Here is a 22,395-nt window from a genome sequence, read left to right on the forward strand (position 1 = left end):
TTGAGTACATATTTATTTACTTGGTATTAAAATGAAGGTTTATGCTTACTGAAGATACTGTAAAAAGCAGCTTTGGAATCATTAATTCAAAGCTCCATTCATCATTCACCTAGAATGTAAAGATCACTTATTGTTGGTTTTGTGCAGTTAAGTCCCTACCAACTCAGTAAGTATTACTTGATGCCATTACCCAGTTTTGTATTTAGTGAAATGATAGCTGGTCATCAGCCACAGCTAATCTTTATTTTTTTTTTTTAAGATTTTTAATTTATTTATTTGACAGAGATTACAAGTAGGCAGAGAGGCAGGCGGGGGTGGGGGGCAGAAGTAGGCTCCCCGCTGAGCAGAGAGCCCGATGCGATGTGGGGCTCTATCCCAGGACCCTGCAATCATGACCTGAGCTGAAGACAAGAGGCTTTAAACCACTGAGCCACCCATGTGCCCCAGCCACAGCTAACTTTTAAGTGTGACATCCAAGAAAGATGTTTTAGGTTGGAGAAGGTTGGTGAATTTATTCCCCCTTTCATTTTGGTGAAGAGTGGATTTAAGGATCCAGAAAGTCTCTCTTCTGTCACTAAAAATTTCATGGTCTGTAGAGTTCAGTGAAAGTACCCATAATTTATGCAATGTAAGAAGTTAGAATATAATCAGTATTGAGGCCACCAAGAACTATCATAACCTGACGGCAGTACTCAGAGAAGAAGAAACAGTTTGTAACTTAGGCCAAGTATGTCAGGTATACACACCCTTTACTGGGCTCATGCCAGTATCACTCCAACTGCTGCTTTCCTAAGAAGGTAATCTACTCACTGAGTTTGGCAGCAGGATACTGCTGGACTTTGAACATCTGTGAAGTTCAAATAGCAAATCATTATACATGAATAGCTAACTACTATACAAACAACGTAAAACTATTATCTCATTATCATGGCTTTTATGTAAAATTACACACTACATTTTATAATTTACACATTTAACTAGGAATGACAAACACCTAAACAGTATTAAATAGGATCTATCTATACACCTAATCAGTAAGCTGACTATCCCTAAGCCAATCTAATGGCCATTCTATACATTTCCAAACTATGAATGGCACATAAATATTCTATTATGCTGTGAATATATTTGTTTTTAAATTCACATCAGTATAGGGCACCTGCCTGGCTCAGGTGGTAGAGCATGTGACTCTACACTTCAGGGCTGTGAATTCACATCCCAAGTTGGGCACATCTTTCTTAAGAAAAAAATTCACAACAGTATAACTTACAGTGCCTTAAAAGAACAGACAGCAATAAACCTAAGTTTAAACAGATATGAAACTATAGATGCCATAACATCACATAAATCTAAAACTGTATAACCAGATACACTTGGTTCTTTAACTATTACAAAGCAGTTGTCTTATATATGTATTCTATATGGGGATTAGTAATTTGAATTTAACATTGGGAGCACCTTTAACTGCACTGTAGCAATACATTTAGCCTCGGGAGGTGGCGGGGGTGGGGGACGCTGGTACATTTTACTTTGATAAGACTATAGGGACACAACACCTGGGTGGCTCAGTCAATTAAACATCTGCCTTCGGCTCAGGTCATAATCCCAAGTTCCTAGGATCAAGTCCTGGTGGGCTACTTGCTTAGCAGGTAGCCTGCTTCTCCCTCTGCCTGCTGCTCCTCCTGCTTATGCTCTACCTCTGACAAAACAAAAACAAAACAAAAAAACCCCAAAACACTACAAATTTATTTTCAGGAAAGATACAGTACCGGGGTACCTGGGAAGCTCAGTCAGTTAGGCATCTGCCTTCGGCTCAGATCATCTTCTCAGGGTCCTGGGATCAAGCCCTGCACCTAGCTCCCTGTGAGCATGGACCCTGCTTATCCCTCTCCTGCTCCAGTACCTTATTATTATAAACTTTCCTGATATTGTTACCTAAAAAAAGAGAAATCAAAAGTGTTTTAAAGAATAAATTTTTGGTTTAGAGATTACAAATAATAAAATATATTTAGGACTATTAAAGCACTTACATGATAAGCCTATCCACTTGCTTCTACTTCCATTATTCATACAGAGATCTGAAAATGACAAAAATCAAGTTGTAGGTCATCAATATGTTTTGATATTCAAATTAAGATTATGAATTAACATTTTCTTCTCAATTTGCAAAAACACCCACTTCCCAAATGCTATTAAGAAACTAAGAGTAAATCCACAAATGAAAATCAAGTCTTAATGTAGAACACTCAATCAGGTATTATTTCTCTACTGAATTTCTGACCTTTGGAAATGGAACCCAGACTTGATCTCTTATTTTATTTTACTTTCCTTTACTCTACCATTATCTATATTGTATCTGCAATGCCTAGATTATTAAGTAGTTTTTCCTAAGGACTTCCACCACCTGCCAAAGAAAGCTTTCTAAAATGATTATCTGATTCTCCCTCTCAGTCCTTTATGTGTTTCCCATAAAAGCTGTCAAACTATTTCTTTTATATTTTTAAGATTTTATTTATCCATTTGGGAGACAGAATGACAGAGAGAGAGAGCATGAGAGGGGAGAAGTCAGGAGGGAGAAGCAAACCATCCCCCACCCCTGGGGAGAGCAGGGATGCAGATATGGGACTTGATCCCATCACTGCAGGATCATAACCGGAGCCAAAAGCAGCTGCCCAACCAACTGAGCCACAACTATTTTCTTTTTCTTTTTCTTTTTTTAGATTTTATTTGTTTATTTGACAGAGAAATTACAAGTACACTGAGAGGCAGGCAGAGAGAGAGAGAGAGAAGGAAGCAGGCTCCCCGCTGAGCAGAGAGCCCGATGCGGGACTCGATCCCAGGACCCTGAGATCATGACCTGAGCTGAAGGCAGCGGCTTAACCCACTGAGCCACCCAGGCGCCCCCAACTATTTTCTTTTTAAAAAGGGAAGTTTAAAATATCAAGTGTGCATGAGTGCAGCTATTCTTTTTTTTTTTTTTTTTAAAGATTTTATTTATTTATCAGAGAGAGAGGGGAGAGAGCGAGCACAGGCAGACAGAATGGCAGGCAGAGGCAAAGGGAGAAGCAGGCTCCCCGCCGAGCAAGAGCCCGATGTGGGACTTGATCCCAGGACGCTGGGATCATGACCTGAGCTGAAGGTAGCTGCCCAACCAACTGAGCCACCCAGGCGTCCCGAGTGCAGCTATTCTTAATCCTTACCAAGTAAAGCCTTTGTTCTACCAAAGTATGCATTTATTATGGTGTTCACTATAATAAATTATAATAAATAAATTGTAATTAATAAATTCACTATAATAAATTATTTAAATCCAATTTAACAAATTAAATAATTAATAAATTAAGTTTGCCCTCCTCCCCTGCCCATGGGAGTTATTAGAAAATCATGTCTCTGTATCTCCACTGGGTTAGAGCAGTCACACAGTAGGCACTGAAATGCTTAAAGTTACATTTTTTAAAAAACTGAAGTCATAATAAAAATTGAAATAATCCTAGTTAACTGGAGGATAAGGCATACTTTTAAAAAATGTCAAGGAGACAGCCTGGGTGGCTCAGTCATTTAAGCAGCAACTCTTGACTTTGGTTCAGGTCATGATCCTCAGGGTCTGGAGATCAAGCTGGCTTTTGAGGGTGGAGCTTGTTTGGATCCTTTCTCCCTCTGCTTGTGAGCACGGGACTCTCAAACACTGGATCACAACTGTATCCATTGGGGGCTTCTAATGGTGAACGTGGTTTATGATTTGGACAGATCTGTAAATGCGAAAACTCAGAAAATACTTAACTTCTGGGGGATTAAATTTTTTTTTTTAAAGATTTTATTTATTTATTTGACAGAGAGAAATCACAACTAGACGGAGAGGCAGGCAGAGAGAGAGAGAGAGGGAAGCAGGCTCCCCGCCGAGCAGAGAGCCCGATGCGGGACTCGATCCCAGGACCCCAAAACCATGACCTGAGCCGAAGGCAGCGGCCCAACCCGCTGAGCCACAGGTTTTATTTATTTATCTGACAAAGACACAGCGGAAGAGGGAACACGAGCAGGGGAAGTGGGAGAGAGAGAAGCAGGCTTCCCGCCGAGCTGGGATACTGATGTGGGGCTCAATCCCAGGACCCTGGGATCAGGACCTGAGCTGAAGGCAGACACTTAATGACTGAGCCACCCAGGCGCCCCGAACTTTTTTTTAATGGAAGCATTGTAATAGGACTTTTTTAAATAAAGATTTTGTTATTTTATTTGACAGAGAGCCAGTACAAGCAGGGGGAGTGGCAGGGAGAGGGAGAAGCCTGCTCCCCGAAGAGCAGAGGGAGTCTGATGTGGGACTTAATCCAAGGACCCCAGAATCTGAGTCAAAGCTAGTCATTTAACCAATGAGCCACCCAGGTGGCCCTGTTACAGGATTTTTCTTAATAAAAGAAGGGCTTCTCTCTACTGCTACTGAAAACCACTTCAGAATAAGAAAACTAAATCCTAATTAAAACCAGGATAGCAGTTTAAAGCCCTTGTAGGTTTCAGATGAGCTTTGTCATATAATTCTGTCACCTTGGGCAAGTTAATTTCCTCATCAATAAAATAAGGATCATGTACCATTTAAAATGGTATCAAAAACAGGAATACTTAGGCAAAATGAAAATTATAAAATACTGGTGATACCAACAATGAACTACATAACCTTATTAGAAGACAGTACTGTCAATTCTCCCTAACCTGATCTCTAAATACAATGTAAAAATCAGTTTGCAACATGCTTTTTGGGGGTGGTAGGAAATCAACAAACGATTTCTAAAATTTATAGGGGAAAAGGAATTAGAATAGCCCAAACAATTTTGAGTAAGTTAGAAGACACAGCCCACACCATCTGGTCTAAAGACTTACTATAGATCTAAAGGTCATATAATAGGGGCGCCTGGGTGGCTCAGTGGTTAAAGCCTCTGCCTTCAACTCAGGTCATGATTCCAGGGACCTGGGATCGAGCCCCGCATAGGGCTCTCTGCTTGGCTGGGAGCCTACTTCCCTCCTCTCTCTCTACCTCTCTGCCTACTTGTGATCTCTGTCAAATAAATAAATAAAATCTTAAAAGGTCATGTAATAGACATTAATGGAACAGAGGAAGTCTAAAAAGAGACAAAAAATAGTCAATTGACAAAATGAAAAGTAAATCAGTGGAGAAGGACAGTACTTTTTCACAATTGATGCTGGGACAATTGGGACACCTACATGCAAAAACAAACACCAAAAACCAAATCATAACTTATACCAAATACATAAGCCAAAGTGATCATACACCAAAATATACAACTAGAACTTTCTAGGAAGAAAACAGAAGCTCTCTCAGATTGGTGTAAAAGAGTTCTCAGATACCATACCAAAAGCATGATAACATAAACAAAACTGACAAACTCAATTTCACCAAAATTAAAAGCTTCTGCTCTCCTAAAAACACTGAGAGAATGAAAAAAACAAAGGCAAACTGTAAGGGGTAAATATCTGCAAATCCCCTGACACAGGACATGTGTCTAGAATGTATAAAGAACTCTCAAAATTCTAACAATAAGAAAACAACCACCCCAAAGTGGGCATATATTGGGGCACCTGGGTGGCTCAAAGTGTCCCACTCTTGACTTCAGCTCAGGTCATGATCCTGGGGTTATGGAATTGAGCCCTGTGTGTGGGCTCCAGCACTTAAGATCTCCCTGTCGCTCTAAAATAATAATAATAGTAATTTAAAAAATGGGCAAACACTTGAACAGACAATTCAAATAACAAAACTATCTTCTTAAACTATACCAACCCCTCTTTTTAAAAAAGATTTAATTTATTTATTTGCCAGAGACACAGCAAGGGCAGTGGGTGAGGGAGAAGCAGGCTCCCCACTGAGCGGGGAGCCCAATGTAAGGCTCAATCCTAGGTTCCTGGGATCATGACCTGAGCCGGAGGCAGATGCTTAACGGCTGAGCCCCCAGGTGCCCTATACCACACCCCTTTCAAGAGGTAACCACCATATTTATATGTATCCTTCCACTCCATAAATATGAACTTTTTTAATAAAAAAAAAAAAGATTTTATTTATTAATTTGGCAGACAGAGATCACAAGTAGGCATAGAGGCAGGCAGAGAGAGGGAGGAAGGGAAGCAGGCTCCGCGCCGAGCAGAGAGTCCAGGACTCTGAGATTATGACCTGAACCAAAGGCAAAGGCTTTAACGCCCTGAGCCACTCAGGCGCCCCTAATTTTTAAATTTTTTGAAAAGGTTTATTTTATAGAGACAGACAGCACAAGCAGGAGGGGCAACAGAAGGAAAGGGTGAAGCAGGCTCCCAACCAAGCAGGGAGCCCAATGCGTGGCTCAATCCCAGGACTTAATAATCTGAGCCAACCAGGTGTCCTAAACACCAAGTCTTTTAAAAAGTAAATGCTGGTATACTGTGGTTAGTACATTCAGGTTGCTGAAGAGCAAGGGTCCTTACACATCTTGAGTTTGTGTCTGAGGTGTATGATTTGAACACTGATTTTTATTATGCGGAAACAGAATTTTAGAAACAGAATTCACTTAAATAGGGAGCTCAACTATATAATCCATATGGGAGGGGCGCCTGGGTGGCTCAGTGGGTTAAAGCCTCTGCCTTCGGCTCAGGTCATGATCCCAGGGTCCTGGGATCGAGCCCCGCATCAGGCTGTCTGCCCCGCAGAGAGGCTGCTTCCTCCTCTCTCTCTCTGCCTGCCTCTCTGCCTACTTGTGATCTCTGTCTGTCAAATAAATAAATAAAATCTTAAAAAAAAAAAAATCCATATGGGAAAGGGAATTATTAAAAACTTTTAACCAGGAAAAGCCAACAAGGTTTTAAGATTAATGTATGCTGAGAGAAAAATTCTTAAGACATCACCAAGAACAAGTGCTTGGATGGCTCAGCTGGCCAAGCGTCCCATTCCTGTTTCAGCTCAAGTCATGATCTCTTCTTGGTTGTGGGGTGGAGCCCCAGGGCTCTGTGCCAGTCTGCTTCAGAGTCCCTCTTCCTCCCTCTTAATTAAGTAAAATCTTAAACAAACAAACAAACAAACAAAAAAAACCAGCATCAAGGAAATACTAATAATTTACAGAAAGTGAGATGGTATACAAGAACTGGAGGTATAAAGAAAGACCTATCACCTTTAGTAGATTGGCTGGTCTGAGTCAGTAGCAACTAAGTGACCACAAGATTGAATGGAAACACGTGGATGCCTATAATGTATCATAATGCCAGAAAGATTAAATATAAACAAGTTAAGTAAGATACAATTCTTTACCCAGTGGGAAAAACAAAAATCATTAGCAAGGTACAGGTTTCCCCTGCCATCTGGAAAAGCAGAAAGTAGACGTTTCCTATGAAACCTTTCATAAGCCAAAATGGCATAATGAAGAAATTACAATTTATACTGAAAAAAAAATTTTTTTTTAAAGATTTTATTTATTTTATTTGACAGACAGAGATTACAAGTAGGCAAAGAGGCAGGTAGAGAGAGAGGAAGGGAAGCAGGCTCCCTGCTGAGCAGAGAGCCCGATGCGGGCCCTGATCCCAGGACCCTGAGATCATGACCTGAGCCGAAGGCAGCGGCTTAACCCACTGAGCCACCCAGGCGCCCAATACTGAAAAATTTTTGAACATTCCCAGACCCCAAAAATAACCTTTCTTAGTCCTTTCTGATACCTCAGCATGCATCTTGCTAACAGATGCACAAAATATATTGAGATAAAAGGCAGATGATCACAGACACAGTTCTAAGGTGTGGCAGTTGGATGCAGAGTGCCCTTCTCAGGGAAGACGCCTTGCACTGCCACTCTCCCTGCTAGGGTACATGTTAACAGTTTTCTGCAAAACACAATGAACAATTTTTGCTTTTTGCCTTTTTTGGTAGCACTAACAGGTTCCGATGTCAGTAAAAAAGAAGTGCAGGGGCACGTGGGTGGCTCAGTTGGTTAAGGGTCTGCCTTTGGCTCAGGTCATGATACTGGGGTTCCTGAGACTGGCTGGCATTGAGCAGGGAGCCCAGTTCTCCCTCTCCCTCCCTCCCAGATCCCCCCTAGACCCCATTCGGGCTCAATAAAATCTTAAAAAAAAAATAAAGTTCCAGAATATGAACTTTGGTGGGTTTGGACTTTTAAAGATTTTATTTTTAAGTGATCTCTACCATGAGGCTCAAACTTACAACCCTGAGATTGAGAGCTGCATGCTCTACCAACTAAGCCAGGCAGGTGTCCCATGTGTCCATGTTTTAGTGTTGTGTATATATGTATACACATACACACTGAACTACAAATGTGTATGTTGGGAAGGGGGAGGAAGATAAATTCTGACAAACAAGGAAGGGAATCTAGGACAATTTCCTAGAGATCTGGCAGATGAGATCTCCAATCAGTGAATTTAGGAGAAAATTAGCAAGAAAAAACTTCTGAGATGCCAATAATCAAAGTAAGGCTCAGGATTCGTGTTTTGAACAAATACCTGGTGTGATACTTGTGAATACAGTAAAATGTGAGAATTGCTGATCTGGATTTAGTAAAAGGAAAATATAACAGGGTTTCAAGAGATGTGATTTCTGTAATAAAACAAAATGGAGAACAAAGTTGCAGGGCATGATGGTTACTGATGAAAACCTCCTTTCACTGGATTTTATTTTATTTTTTTTTTAAAGATTTATTTATTTTAGAGAGAGAGAGATCACAAGTAGGCAGAGAAGCAGGCGGCGCGCGGGGGGGGGGGGGGGCGGGGAGAGCAGGCCCCCTGCTGAGCAGGGAACCTGATGCTGGGCTCCATCCCAGGACTCTGAGACCACGACAGGAGCCAAAAGCAGAGGCTCAACCCACTGAGCCACCCAGGCGCCCCTTTCACTGGATTTCAAAGAAATATAGTTCTTACCAACAGGCGTACGTGCACACGCATACACACACACACAGAAATAGGAACACATACTTAAACAATGAAAAGGGACGGTTCTGGGGGTCCTGGAATCAAGCCCCGCGTTGGGCTCTCTGCTCAGCGGGGAGCCTGCTTCCCCCTCTCTCGGCCTGCCCCTCTGCCTGCCCCTCTGCCTACCTACTTGTGATCTCTCTGTCAAATAAATAAATAAATAAATAAATAAATAAATAAATAAATAAAATCTTTAAAAAAAAGGTGGGGGGACGTTTCTGGTAGAAACTTCATCGTAGATAGATGGTTTCAAATCTAATTCAGCATCAGTTTCCTGAATATTTTCAACATGAGGGTGGACAAAGAGCATAAATGCACAAAGACTGAACAGCATCATTCTTATTTTACAGACAGGTCAAGAAAGAGAAACCTAGGGGCGCCTGGGTGGCTCAGTGGGTTAAAGGCTCTGCCTTCGGCTCGGGTCATGATCTCAGGGTCCTGGGATCGAGCCCCACATCGGGCTCTCTGACCCTTGGAGAGCCTGCTTCCTCCTCCCTCTCTCTGCCTGCCTCTGCTTCCTCCTCTCTTTCTCTGCCTGCCTCTCTGCCTACCTGCAATCTCTATCTGTCAAATAAATAAAATCTTCAAAAAAAAAAAAAGAAAGAAAGAAAGAGAAACCTAGCTCTGACTTAGGGACAATCAGTCAATTTAAGTCAATTCAGTCAAATAAAATTTTCAGAACTTGGTTCCCATTGCAAAAGAACCTTAACACAAGATTCCCTTATCAGCAATATGAGGGGATTCTGGTTTAAAGTATGTTCCACTAACACATTAACACCTAATTAGATAATAAAAAAACATATCCTGTCTCCATACGTCTGTTTTAAGAATTACACTTCTATATTTATGGTAATATTATGGAAGCATAGCTAAATGCAAATTTAAAAATCCTAAAACTGAATAATCATCAGATTCATGTAGGTATCAATTTAAGTTAAAATCTAGCTATGGAAGGTCAGAAATTCCAGAGTTATCTCAAACAGGCATAATAGAATTTTCTACCCCTTAATACTAACTCCAAGTAAAGTTTGGTTATAATTCTGTTCAAAAGGAAACAAAATATATGCTCTCTTATTAGAAAAAATCTAGAACAAATTAGTGTGTTTGCCCATATACTCTTGAATAGCAACCCCCAAAACATATTTTGCCTCATGTTTTGAAATCTTGACAAGTAACTATGAACTGAGGGCAGCATTGATTCTTCTGAGGAGCATGCAACTTTTGATCTCAGGGTCTTGAGTTGCATCCCCATGTTGAGTGGAGATTACTCAAATAAACTTAAAAAAGAAAAAAAACCACAAAAAGCCAAAACCACATAATTCATCCTTTATAACTAAATGTTCTATTTACTCATAATTTCAGTTGTAAAAGAATTCTTAAAATCATTTCACTGCAAACTCATCCTCCTAAAGATACTCAGTATTCACACTGTAGCCAATTTCTTCTTGAATCACCATTTGACCTTTCACCTATCCCTAGTGAAAAAGGAGTAAATGTGTGGCTGAATGAAGTTTTTCTGTAATTCTAAAGGAAAAGTCTCCTAGAAATGAACATAGATCCTTCCTTCAGAGGCAATATAATGATTCATTCACTAACTGAAATACATTTGACATGGAAAGCCTAAAGGCAAGACATAAAGTTGGCAAGTCATGCACTAATTATTTCTGACAACAAAAAGTTTTTTTCTTCCCGGCAACCCTCTCTTCCAGGATATAAAGCCAAATGGAGCTTTCTGACAAATGACTTCACTTGTAAACACGATGTGCCATCCTCTCATCCCCACCCCATCTAGATATCTGGGTGGCTTCCAAACTGAAATTCAGGGGAGATGCTTTAAACATGAAACTCAGGCTCGTCTACTCTAAATCCATTCTTTCCCCTAAAAGGAAATCTGACAAAACAGGAAGTACTTGGCAGCATATAGAAGCAAGTTCTGTAGCTTAAGTATTTACTGGTAACAGACAAGTTTTTCGTGACTGTGTAATAAAATGCAGAACTTCACATATAAGAGGAAAAAAAAAATCTGCCTTGGTTACCAAGGTTTCCTTGGCAATTTAAAGGTCTTAAGGACAGTATCACACAGTACACTGAGGAATAAAAAACAGGAAGATGGCTTTTATTTTTGTTAAATTCTTTCAAATCCACTCCCCCCATCCTGTCTGACCAAGATCTAAGCCACCAAAATTATACAAACATTGGAGGTAGTTTTAAGATTGCACATAAAACTAAGAAACACAAATATTATAAAGAAAAAAATAACATTTTTGGTTTGGTTTGAGGGAATCAACTTGGGAGAAAAGATTTTGTTTTGTGCTTCCACAGGATTGGATAGCCCTGAATACAAGTAAACATAAATCCCTAAGTGGGCCATTACGATGAGCAGACTCAATAACACACTACGAAACAAACCATAAGCCAATGAAAAGAAAGAAAATAAACTCCACTCCATGATGTCTTTCAGCTGTTTCCTCTATCCTGCCCCAACACACATAGCCCAATTCCCTTGCTCTTAAAACTGGAAGTATCTCTAGGTAAGACTTTCTATCTCATTCTATCTTAAAACTTTTAAGCTATCATACTTATGAGTATAGTAAACTAACAAATGATGTAAGGCATTATTATCTAGTCCTTTTTTCCCACCTAAAAAGCAGGCTGAGATCCACAGTAAGTCATGAAATCAATTGTCAGTCATAACAGTTGTTTTTGTTTTTTTATAAAAGTGAACTAACAGAAAATACTGGAGAACACTGTACTTTCATTTGCTATGTGTGGGCAGTACACACAAACACAAAACAGAAATCTCACTATAATGAAATTAGTTACTGATCTTCCTTAGCTGTTATTTCAGCTATCTGTTTTACTGAACAATGAAAGCAATTAGAATGCCTATTAACTACAACAGTGAGGCAGACAGGACATTAAAGCTTCTGTCAGAATCTGATCTGATGCGATAGGAATCCCATGGGATAAGAGTGGCAGTAAATCATCCCTAAGTGATAAAATTACTGGGTCAATGCCTGAAACACTGGATTCAGATTCTCACAGGTTGTTAAGTATCAGTTAACCTTTCGGGGACACACAGATATTAGAAGCATGTTTGGTAATTCTTACTTGAAAAATATGGTACTGGATTGGAACTACCAAGTATATTAAGAGTGTAAGTATCTAGCCCTGTGCCCTTTATCTCTAAAAGCAGACACTCAAGCAGAGTAATGTATCCCAGGTCACAACCAAGGAGAACAGGCTTATGATTAGAACACAGAACATATGGTTTTCAAATGCAGTGTTCCTATATTAAGATGCTTATTCAACATCCCACTGAACTATTATAGAAATTTGAGAATTTCTGAGCTAAGAGTACATATTTGTCACTTTAGCTTTATGAATGCCTAATATGAGCCTGATATTTTAACTTCTCTGATTTCTCATCATTCCCATTTCTTCTAAATCTAGAGGTCAAGACCCTCTCATTTCAGTAACTAAGGATCATGTAAGTGTCCTCATGAAATATCTCATCCAGTTCCTCTTCTGATTACCCCTACTTTTCATGCCTAGAAGCACTATGGTGATAAGAAAAATTTTACTTGTAAGTGAAATTATGGACTGAGCCAGGTGGCTTTTATGTTCTGTCATGACAGCAGATGTACTCTAAGTCCTGGCCAAACTTTTCACAAATTTGGACCACTGGTGATAAGGAAGATTTGTGGGTGGGCAGATCTGTGAAAAATCAGTTACTTAAAACCAAACCAAACCTCCAATCCCTCTGCAGTTAATTAGATATACCGCTATTTAAAAAAACAGCATAAAAACATTCCAGTGAAAACTCCTGACCTGTGGATAGCCGCGCCCCCTCCACCCAGTGCTCTACTCCCTACAAGTTCCTGAATCTGACTGAATTCTAAAACTTCAAGCAATCTTTTAAGTAACTGATCAGGCAAGATGTTCCTAGTGTACAAACACTGACAAAGCATATTTTCACTGGCATGCATCTATTAAATATTACCTTTTAAACTGGTATCCATTTTATAAGCTTTCTCTCCACAACTGAGGGCCTACTAAGTGCCAAGGTTTGTTAGTAACAAACCTCAGTCTGTAACAATGTCCCAACTTAGTGAAGAATATCTAAGTGAATAAAAAGCTACAATGTAAGATGAAGTGACAGGAATCATGTTAAGAGAAAATACATGAAATTCATATGGACACATTACCTAAAGCTGTAGAGGTCATCAAAAGAAGAAGTTTCACTTAAAAAGCAGTGTTTGGGGGTGCCTGGGTGGCTCTGTGGGTTAAAGCCTCTGCCTTCAGCTCGGGTCATGATCCCAGGGTCCTGGGATCGAGCCCCATATCAGGCTCTCTGCTCAGCAGGGAACCTGCTTTCCTCTCTCTCTGCCTGCCTCTCTGCCTACTTGTGATCTATGTCTGTCAAATAAATAAATAAAAATCTTAAAAAAAAAAAAAAAGCAGTGCTTGAATATGTAGTAACAGAGGAACATTCTAGGCCATGGGAAAAGTATGAATAAAAACAAAGACTAGGGAAAACACAGAGTTTGTACAGGGAAACCACGGACAGTTTTAGTGTCACTACAAATTAGTCTGGAGAGAGAGGTCTAGAATGAGAGGCAAAGAGTCTAAAAGCTTTATTTCTGTATATAAATATAATGTATTTTTCTAAAAGCTGTCGGAATGACAGTACATAAAAGCATTAGACACACTAACACCATCTACGATCTGCTTCCTAAATGCTTCACATCATTCTAAGCACTTTACATGCATTAACTCATTTAATACTAATACCAACATAAGGCAGTTTCTACATATATTATCCCCATTTTACAGATGGGGCAGAGAAGTTAAGAAATTTGTTGTAAACCACCCTTCTCACAAAAAGCCTGGCCACACCTACACATTAGAAAGGTGGAATTGTCTTCTTTGCTATCCCTGAACTATTTTTAAAAGCTATCATTCTAATGGGGGCATAGAGAAGACCTAAATTCCGTAAGTAGTTCCAATCACTTACTCTTTAAAAAATAAAAGGTACCAGGGCGCCTGGGTGGCTCAGTGGGTTAAAGCCTCTGCTTTCAGCTCCAGTCATGATCCCGAGGTCCTGGCATTGAGCCCCGCATCGGGTTCTCTGCTCTGCGGAGAGCCTGCTTCCTCCTCTCTATCTGCCTGCCTCTCTGACTACTTGTGATCTCTGTGTGTCAAATGAATAAATAAAATCTTTAAAAAAATAAATAAAATAAAAAATAAGAGTTACCAAAGTTAAGGGATTAATAAAAGGAAAGTAATGGAAACATACATATAACCACATACTGCAAACTAAAAATGCTAAAAATGTTATAATACATAATTTTTTCTGAGTATATTAATTATTTTTCCTCAATCTGTAAACATATTGTTTTGTAACTCAAAGCCAGCATTATGATGGGGAAAATTTTAAATAATCATTTAAATGAGGGGTGCCTGGGTGGCTCAGTGGGTTAAAGCCTCTGCCTTCGGCTCAGGTCATGATCCCAGGATCCTGGGATCGAGCCCAGCATCAGGCTCTCTGCTCTGCAGGGAGTCGGCTTCCTCCTCTCTCTCTGCCTGCCTCTCTGCCTACTTGTGATCTCCATCTGTCAAATAAATAATCTTAAAAAAGAAAAAGTCATTTAAATGAGCTCAAAGACAATTTGATATATGTAACAAAGTGGCTCAAATTTCATAAGCTCATACCCCAAATGGGTTAGGTTTTATAAAAATGGATTAAAAAGGCAAATCAAAAAGAAAAAAGGAAAAAAATAAATATTGTGATTGATAAACTGATATTTAAAAAACTTGTTTTTTCTAAAGATCATAACTCTTCCTTGCTAAATAGCAGAAAACGTTAAGATTTTCTACAGCCCTAAGAAAAAAGGGACTGAGAGAGTAATTGGTAATAGTATGCTCTTTCTCTTGAAGAACATTCAAAAATTCGCCTAATCCATGTTTTGTCATTTCTAATTTTTTACATTTCTAACTGTTAATCAGTATAAGTGATAAAACAAAAGTGGTTTCCAAAAACAATTAACATCTTAACTTGGATTTTAGATATCTTAGCTAAACATTCATGTTCGACACACATCACACCTCTCTGTAATTTGCCAAAAGAAAATTAAAAGAAAACACACAGGGCACCTGGGTGGCTCAGTGGGTTAAGCCGCTGCCTTCGGCTCAGGTCATGATCTCAGGGTCCTGGGATTGAGTCCCATGTTGGGCTCTCCGCTCAGCAGGGAGCCTGCTTCCCTCTCTCTCTCTCTCTCTCTCTGCCTACTTGTGATCTCTCTCTGTCAAATAAATAAATAAAAATCTTAAAAAAAAAAAAAAAGAAAACACACAAAATTTATTCTGATGAGAAAGGAGGGAAAGATATTTCATCCCATTTATCTGAACAATTTAAAAGCACACACATATTTTTTAAGATGTGATCTTAAAACCGTTATTTTTTTAAATAACGAAAAACAACCTCTCCTTTTGAGAATCATCTGGCTTCCCTGCACTTCTTTTACTTACTAATCCACTTTTCTTTTCCAATCAAGTTCTACTGCTTTTTTTAAAGTTCATTTATTAATTTAAGTAATCTCTAAAACCAATCAACATGAAGCTCAAACTCACCATCCTGAGATTGAGTCACATGCTTTTCTGACTGAGCCAACCAGGTTGTACTTTACAAATCAGAAATAGGAAGACCTTGATACAAACACTAAAATCTTAACTGAAGAATGGAAAGAGAATTCAAAATTCAGGAAACAATGTAAGGTAGAGCATTTGCCTTGTCCCAGTTAGGGATCTCATGGGCACCTTGACAAAAAATAAATGTTTACTAGACATTTCAAGCTCTAACTTGCATGTTTAAAACTGATTTCATTTTCCTTACTAATCAGTGGCCTTTCCTGACCTTCCAAATTTGTTAATGGTATGAACTATGCCCCCCTTTTTCCTTTCATTCTTTTTTTTTAAAGATTATTTATTTATTTGACAGAGAGAGAGAGAGAGAGAGAGAGAGATCACAAGTAGGCAGAGAGAGAGAGGGAATCAGGCCCCCCGCTGAGCAGAGAACCAGATGCAGGGCTCCATCCCAAGACCCCGGGATCATGACCTGAGCAGAAAGCAGAGGCTTTAACCCACCTAGCCACCCAGGCGCTCCTATTACCCCCTTTTTAAAATCTAGAGTGGTTTCCTTTCTACTTTACTTCTGCAATCAAGTAGAGATCAAATTCCTTTTCTTTTTTTTCTCCCCACCCCCACAGTCTCTTCCTCACCTATTCCTTCCTCTGTCTCTTCAGATCCTCCTTTAGTTTCAGGCATGCAGATGCATTTTAACAGTATTTTTTTTTTTTTTTTAAATATTTGGAGAGAATGCACTAGCAGGAGCGGGGAGTAGGAGAGGGGGAGAGAAATCCAAGTGGATTCCACACAAAGCCCAGAACACTTCAGGGAATACTTAACCAACTGCAGTGCTCACACTGCAACAGTATCTTAACTGTCTTCCTAGCTCCAATTCCTGTCATTTCTTCAGTCACACTGGACACTGTTACCAAATGATTTTCCAGTAGTACATCTTGGGTACATTGTACCCATCTGTGTCTATTCAAAAACCGTCAACAAAAATAACTAAAATACAAAAGAAGGTCTGTACGGAAACATTATCGGCAAAAAATTACTACTAAATATATAATAAACTCAAAGAATTAAAAAATAAAATATCAAGACTCCTACATAAATGGACAGAGATCTTGAAAACTTGTCTCTTACTATGAATCAGTCAGTGAAACTAGAGAAAAAGGTCCCACTTCACTAGTTAACAACAAAAATATTAAAAGGAAAAGGAGAGCTCAACATATTTTGCATCTCTTAAATTAGCAAAAATGATTATAATTATAAGTTACCCAGTGCTGATAGGTAACCCAAGGGAGGGAACAATCAATCCTAAAAAAAAGGTCCAAAAGACAGGAGATACTATATGCACATCAATGATAATTCTAACACAATACCAAAAAAACCCAGAAACCCAAAAAGCCAGCAATAGAAGAATGAAGTTGAAGGTGGAACAGTTTGATGGAGTATTTTCAGACATTAAAATTATAACAGGGACTGGGTGGTCGCACTGAATGCTTACTACAAGTTAAAGGACAAAAAAAAGTTAATCTAATAATAAAGAAAAAATATATGCATATGGACAAGGAAAAAGTAAATTTAAAAAATCTGATGTTAGAATGGGATTAAATGATTTTTTTGGTTTAGTTCCATTTTGATTTGTAAAATTTGAGAATAAAACAAAAATAATTTTCATTTCCTGCTCAATCCCAGCTTTCAAGGCCCTCTCAAGGTTCCCAAACCTTTACCAAGGATAAGCCCCCATATAATTCTGATGTGCAGCTAACTGTAGAAATGTTGACAAGCTGGCCTCACACAATATTCCCAATGTATTACTTAGTCACTCATCCTCTCCAAACTGGTTTACTCACTACCCCAAACATAACTTTTTTTACGTAACTGAATTCTTAATCACAACTTTCCATCCACTTAGGAAGTCCAAGATCCTCCCTCTTCTAATTTTATAAATTGTATTTTACTAATCTTGAAAGGCCTTCAGGGCGCCTGGGTGGCTCAGTGGGTTAAGCCGCTGCCTTCGGCTCAGGTCATGATCTCAGGGTCCTGGGATCGAATCCCGCATCGGGCTCTCTGCTCGGCGGGGAGCCTGCTTCCCTCTCTCTCTCTCTGCCTGCCTCTCCATCTACTTGTGATTTCTCTCTGTCAAATAAATAAACAAAATCTTAAAAAAAAAAAAAAAAAGGCCTTCAGTGATCACTAAGTAAATTTCTTTTTGTTCTGCATTATGAAACAGTTTGGCTTGGGGCGCCTAGGTGGCTCAGTCGGTTAAGTGTCTGACTCGTAGTTCAGTTCAGGTCATGATCTCAGGGTTATGAGATAGAGCCCTATGTTAGGCTCTATGCTGGGTATGGAGCCTGCTTGCCTGCTCAAGATTCTTTCCCTCTCCCTCTGCCACTCCCTCTAAAAAAACCCAAACACCAAAACCACAATTTGGCTCTTAAAAAACAATTAGATTTGATTGTATACTGAACTTTGTCAAATCTACTACTCTCATAAGCTCTGATTTAAATCTTTAAAAACTTACCTAAATTGATCGAATCTTTTGAAATAACTATATTAACTTTCCATGTTTAATTAGATTTTCTTTTATTAATAGTAAGCTCCTTAAGCATAGATCCTTGCCACGTAGAAACATCACCAGATACCTAGATCAGCTTGAATTCAAATCCTAAAATACGATGTCACTCTAGTTCAAATTGTTATGTGGAAAACCCCCAGTCACCGATGCCTCCATTTGGCCATAAAAATCAGCAATGACTCCTAACTGGGCAAAAAGACTACATAGGGATTGCAAAGATTGCTTTGTTAACAAACAAGCAAATTATGTAACTTTCCAAAAAATAACGAAACCATTGGAAAGCAGGTACATTCAACACCGCAATCTGTTATACTTCTCAACACAGACATTTACAGAAACTGTAAGGTGGAAAAAAATTCTATCATTTTTCAAGATACATTTATATGTGACATACATATATAAAATAGCAACAGCCAATCTTAATTACTAAATAAAAAGTGAGTAAAACTGCATCCAGAAACAGAATTTCAACAGCAGATCCAGGTCTTTTTTTTTTTTTTTTAGGATTTTATTTATTTACTTGACAGAGATCACAAGTAGGCAGAGAGAGGAAAAAGCAGGCTCCCGGCTAAGCAGAAAGCCTGACTTGGGGATCAATCCCAGGACCCTGGGATCACGACCCAAGCCAAAGGCAGAGACGCTCAACCCACTGAGCCACCCAGGCGCCCTGATCCAGGTCTCCTAAAACTGAAACATGTTCCCTCATTTTCCCACAAAATGAGGCTTATTCTAAAAAACAAAGACTTCTTTAGTTTCGAGTATGCCAGAGTCTTCAGAACACAGACTATTTTATAATCTCCTTAAAAAACAAAGAAACAAAAATTTCTCCTCTAAATACTGATGAGATCCCTATATGTCAACTATTTTAACGTGGGCTCAAAAAAAAATAAAAAAAAAATCACGAAAACGTTCAGTGTTCCATGATTAAAAATCCAGAAATGGGAACACGAATGGATAAACAAATCTATAGGAACGTTCTAATTTTTAAATTTCAGTGTAAAATACTACCTTAAAAAGCTAATTACAGAGCTTCATTTGAAGCCTTGACCAAATAAATCATTCTGTTTTCAAAATAGCTTTTCATCATTGAAACACCATTAAAAATTGTGGTGACTTTGATTTTGTAGGGAACATTATTAGTTTGGGCTCACTGAAATACAAAAAACAAATCTGTCATAATGAAATTTTTTTTTCATTAATACCTAAGAGATGGTCTAGAGACTGTTCAGTTAATATTCATCTACAGTCACCCTCCATTAATATATCATAAAATCCTTAAGAATTCTCAATGGGCTCTAAATCTGTATTATATTAGCAATTACAAATCAATTCAGTATTAAAAAAATTTTGAGGGCTAAGATAGCATCATCTGTGGAAGATAAAAAGTAATGTTCTATTACTACTACTAGTAGTAGAAAAGTACTACTGTTAAAGAAAACATTAAGATGGTTTACAAAAGCACCAAGAGAATGCACATGAAGATGGAAAACTTTAAGGATGACTACGAGGAAACATAAAATAAACTCACTAACTATACCATAAAAACAGTATTTGTTTTTAGTATCCTCTAATGTCACTTCTGTGTAGCAAAATATTCCCCTGTACAAATGTCTAACTAGAGTGAAAAATACATTATATTTAAGAAATCACTTATAAGGGCCAATAAAAATCCTCATAATTATTTTACTGTATGTGTGACCTAAACATTATAATTCTGCTTGAATAAAGAGACCCAGGGGAAGAAATTGAAAAATAAAGCTGAAGAAAAAACAGAAAAGAAAAAGGACAACAAAAAATATAAGCAGTAAGAACAAAGCTTTCTGATGGAAACTGTACAAAGATGAAAGACTTAACTGTATAATCCTTTTGGCCTTATGTTTCCACTTCTAGGAATTTATTCCAAATAAGCAAAGATATACAGAAAGATCTAGATGCCTAGATATTTTAGCAACAGACAACAACTGTCAGGCACAATCTTTTGTAAAACATGCACAAGGATACCATACATTGTTATCATAGAAAAACTATGGTATCAGATCATATAAAGTATGGTACATCTATTCTATAGACACTACGCAACCATGAAAAATGCTTTATGGACAAAGTGTTTCCCATGTTCCAAGTATCTTCCATAAAGAAAACACAAGGGATAAAATGAGTACAGTACTAGACTAACCTTTATAAGACAAAGCGGATGAAAAAGAGATACCCATCTGTATTATACAGAACTACAGTATAAAGTGTAATTAACTTTTGGTGGAAAGAATACAAGAAACTTTTGTTTTCTTTTTGGGGCTTTTTAGTACTTTCCCAATGCCTACCGACATGCATTATTTGTATCAGATAGTAAGTTTTAAGTTGGGTAGTGGAATTATAGGTGATTACCCCCTGGACAGTTCAGCAGTATTCACCATTTTATTAAGAAAAAATAAATCACTTTTTTTCAACTCTTACTGACATATCTAGTCTACATGCCAATTTTTTTTTAATTAGGAAGAAAAAAATCATGGAAATATTAGTATTATTCTGTGATAAAAATGTTAAAATATTTAAAAAATTCAGGAATAGATAAAGCTCATAAATAGATACTAATTTGAGATTTTATTCTACAAGATCACATCAGGAAGCTAATTATACAGATTCATCTGAACCCCTGGTCAAACCAAGCTTCTTTTAACCATGGTTCTTCCGTTTTTGCTATTTATGGCTCTACTGATAAACAGCTCTGGTCCATAAAAACTTTTCCACACAGTCTACCCAATTTTAAAAATTTTTGCAGAAATTATAACTTACCTCAGTAATACTTAGGATATTTCACTGATGGTCTTGTTTTCTTCAGAGCAACTGCCAAAAAACCTCCAATAAATTATTAAATCACACAATCGTTTCTAGTCTGGAGACCTAACAATACTGGTCAATTTGAGAAACAGGGCTCACAAGAGAGACAGAAACAGAATAATTTTAAGCAAGTATCCAGACCAATGTGCCAAAAATGCCTCATTCCACTCTCTTAAGTAATTTTTAGAAAAATCACTGCTGTGAATGAAAATTTTAGTTGGACAGTTTTTCTTTTTGAGTAAATTTACTCAACGTAGATTCAACGATATTTCACATTTAAAAAATTTCATTCTTTAAAACAATTTGCCAATTCAAATTCCACTTCACCATTTCAAATGTGTTTTAACAGAACACAAAAAAATTCTGCTACAAGCACAAATCAACGGCTGCCCTGAACTAAGTTCCTATCGGGGAAGTCCTCTTATTTAAAGTGTTCTCAGTCCCTACAAAACCACTACCATTTCCCTTCCGAGCAGCATCAGCCTCGTGCTGAATGGCACAGGCCGCCTATCTCAGGTTAGAGTAGCAGAGCCTGGGCTAGGTATCCAGTTCCACACCCCGCAGATTCCTGCAGTTTGCCCAACGCTTAGTCCCGTGAGGAGCACGCGGAAATCTCTCTCCCCACGCAGATGGGTGTAAGCAACTTGGCCTTCCCCGCGTTAATTAAGGAGGCGCCCACAGCAGATGGCACTTGGCTGGAAGATATGACAAGCTCCTGAAACGCACTTCCAAAGGGAGGAAGAACTGATCGGAAAGCAGACTCCAGAAAAATCTCTGGAAAGGCATGCAAAGGACCCGGCCGGAGAAAGAGACCTGCACATCTCCTCCGCCCCTTTCTCTCTCGCGGCGGGAGAGAAAGCCTCGCCCCTTTCAACCCGCCCGCCTCCCCGCTCCCCACCCCGCCGCAGGGAGACCTTACTTTGCCATGGCCGCCGCGCGGCCCTTCCACTTCCGGTGCCGGTGCCTCTAAAGCTGCGCCATCCCCCAGTCCCTCGGACATCCACAGCTTCCAACCGACCTTTTTGACACGTCCCCGACTCCTCCAACCTTCAGAAGGTGCTGTCCCGGAGTGAACGGCGGACAGGTGCCGCACTAAAATGAAGCTACAGGAAAACGCCCCGGCTCTCCTCTCGCCAGAAACATAAAATGCGATAGAGCTGCGACCACCACCGCTCAGACAAAATGGCGCCGAGAAGCCGGTTTAGCGCAGGCGCCTTGGAAAGACCCTGCCCCGCCCCCGTCCAAATCCTGGCCGCAGCTCCGGGTTCGGTTTCCATGGGACACTTCGCCGCCAATCCTCGTGCCGAACTGCTCTTCCTGACCCCTCAATTTACCAATCAGTGCTCGCTCAAGCACATCCGGAGTCGTATCAACCAATCATTTTTCAGGACCTGCTTACTCAATACCCG

At 39.1% G+C, this 22,395-nt stretch overlaps 1 long non-coding RNA gene across 3 annotated transcripts; it reads right to left on the reverse strand.

Moving 5' to 3' along the window:
* Positions 1-75: 75 nt before the first annotated feature.
* On the reverse strand, positions 76-22,217 carry LOC131999986 (uncharacterized). Of its 3 annotated transcripts, XR_009399144.1 has the most exons (6): positions 21,906-22,217; positions 20,942-20,992; positions 2,031-2,078; positions 1,770-1,935; positions 747-847; positions 76-401 (listed from the first exon to the last, which is right to left on the reverse strand). It is a non-coding gene; the product is annotated as an uncharacterized LOC131999986 (long non-coding RNA). The 3 variants fall into 3 exon arrangements; XR_009399143.1 differs by having other exon boundaries at positions 76-847; positions 21,906-22,211; XR_009399142.1 differs by lacking the exons at positions 76-401; positions 747-847 and having other exon boundaries at positions 1,728-1,935; positions 21,906-22,210.
* Positions 22,218-22,395: the final 178 nt, after the last annotated feature.

This window comes from Mustela nigripes, chromosome 13 (genome assembly GCF_022355385.1).
Source record: "Mustela nigripes isolate SB6536 chromosome 13, MUSNIG.SB6536, whole genome shotgun sequence".
Lineage (NCBI taxonomy): Eukaryota > Metazoa > Chordata > Mammalia > Carnivora > Mustelidae > Mustela > Mustela nigripes.